We start from the raw sequence: 2,500 nt of genomic DNA on the forward strand, positions 1-2,500 counted from the left end.
ACACACACACCCACACACATTCAAAGTCATCCTGGGAAAATATCTCAAGCAAAGGGAACTGGACCATTGTGTGAACTATTCCCCTTCCACCTCTAAAACACAGACACAGACACACACACACACACACACACACACACACACACACACACACACACACACACACACATGCACACACAGGGACACGCATACACACACAAACAGACTCATCTAAGTGTCACTAAAGCCTTTAGCTACAGAGTCACACTTGCCTTCACACTCACACACTCACACACACACACACACACACACACACACACACACACACACACACACTAACATACACAGGTATACCCACACACACACACACATACACGCACACGCACACACACACACTCCACCTGACCTCATTCCTACAGCATGCTCATGTTCACTCGTATCACAAGAGGGGGCTAGATATGTTCCTTGTGCCTGTGTGTGTGTGTGTGTGTGTGTGTGTGTGTGTGAGTGTGTGTGTGTGTGTGTGTGTGTGTGCCCTGGGGAAGACTCCAGTGAGTAAGTGTTTGTACAGATGCCATACGTGTGACCAGCTTGGTAGTCACTTTCTCTACACCTCACCCAGACCTCTGATATATGGCGACAGCCATAGCATTTCTGTGGGAGTCTCCACTCTTTATCCACCCCTCTCAACTCGCTCTCTCCCTCCCTCTCTCATTCTTTCTCTCACTGGCTTTACTTCTCCCTCATATACTCTCTTTTTTTCTCTCTGTCTCTCTGTCTTTCACTCATTCTTTGTGGTTCAAGAAAGACTTACTTCACCTCATTGTCTCTCTCTCTCTGAAATTCTCTCTTAAAAAGGTTCTCTTGTGTGTGTTTGTGTATCTGTGCGACTGTGTATGTTGAGCAGTTGTTGTGGCGACATTTATCACCATACCTGCCAACACTCCTGTTTTTCCCAGGTTTCTCCCATATTTCAAGGTCATCTCTCGGCGCCCTCCTGTTTTGTTATTTCTCCCGGGAAACTCAAAATCACGGACCCATTCATTTTTTCTATCAGTCTGACGTTTCCTGGGTTGCCAAATCGGGTATGATATGCACCCTACACATAGACAACACAATGACTTACTTTCAATTTCAACCCTTTTGTCATAAAACCTGGCAACCCAAAACATAAATAAGGAAGCAGTGCACACTGCACAGCCACTGAGTCTCGTAAGCAAGCGGGCTAGTTGAAAAGCCTAGTTTGTGAAAATTAGTTTGGAGTTTGTTAGGAGAAACGTTGTGATTAACACATCACATTGTAACTGTTATTGAGTGTTGTTGATACACAAATTGTGTCCACGGAACATTATCTTTGGAGCAGTTTTGGAGTTTTGGAGGAAGGCAGCAGGTGGATAGATAACTGGCAGATGCAGTGTTGCAAGGACTATGAAAGATAGATGATAGATAGATAGATACTTTATTGATCCCCAAGGGGAAATTCAAGGAAAACTTGAAACATGTTGAATATGCGAACACAGATTCTGTGCACACACTACACCCCCCCCCCCCCCCCCCAAAAAAAAAAAAAAAAGACAACGTTTTTTAAAAGCTAAATGTTGGCAGGTATGGTTATCACACACATATCTGAGAATTCATTCTCCCTTATGTAACCGCATATTCCTCACACATGGTTGTGGCACTAAGAGCTGTTAGCCAGATCCCCATGGAAAATCTCTCTTAGGTATCAACCAGACAGGGACTGCACTCACATAAGCAGCCCCACCTGCAAACCTCTCTCCCTGGGCAGAGGGAGGGAGGGAACTGGCCCCTCAGTGGCTGTCGTTGGATCCTCTGGCTAAACACGCAGTGCTGCTCTTTGATTTAATTCCCTAGCACACAGGTGGACTTCTGATTATGCCAAGGTCAAACGTTGAGACAGAGGACACGCTGCCTTTTGTGTTACAGACCGACAGGACACGAACAAGTAATTAGACCAATTTCACACGCTGTGCTGCATTAGCCACTGAGTCCTTGTTGCCATGGTTTTCAAGGTTCCAGATCCATTTTGTGTGCATGCTCCTCAGCAGTGTACAGTATGTGTTATAGAGAGCTTTCATTTCATTATTAGCATTCTGATTTGGACTTTGATCTTGTGTGTCTGGCTTGAGCCTTGTCTGGTATGTGAGCAACCTGGGTTTGTTTTATGGGGAGTGTGCGTGAGTGAATGTGTGTAGTGTGTGTGTGTGTGTGTGTGTCTGTGTGTGTGTGTGTGTGCGTGTGTGTGTGTGTGTGTGTGTGTGTGTGTGTGTGTGTGTGTGTGTGTGTGTGTGTGTGTGTGTGCGTGTCTCTCTGTGTGTGTGTGTGTGTGTGTGTGTGTGTGTGTGTGTGTTGAGATCAGCTTTGGGCTATATATATATATATATATATATATATATATATCAGCATTCACTTCACATTTGCAACACAATGAAAGGGAGGCAAATAAATAAGAAAGATGACATGATGAAAGGAAAAGAAAAATAGGAAAAGAGAAATGGAAGGA

At 44.6% G+C, this 2,500-nt stretch overlaps 1 protein-coding gene across 5 annotated transcripts in view; it reads right to left on the reverse strand.

Moving 5' to 3' along the window:
• pcdh1b (protocadherin 1b) overlaps positions 1-2,500 on the reverse strand; it is a 170,914-nt gene that overhangs the window by 35,445 nt on the left and 132,969 nt on the right. The gene's annotated exons all lie outside the window — the stretch shown is intronic.

The sequence above is a fragment of the Alosa sapidissima genome, chromosome 14, assembly GCF_018492685.1.
Source record: "Alosa sapidissima isolate fAloSap1 chromosome 14, fAloSap1.pri, whole genome shotgun sequence".
Taxonomy (NCBI): Eukaryota; Metazoa; Chordata; class Actinopteri; order Clupeiformes; family Clupeidae; genus Alosa; species Alosa sapidissima.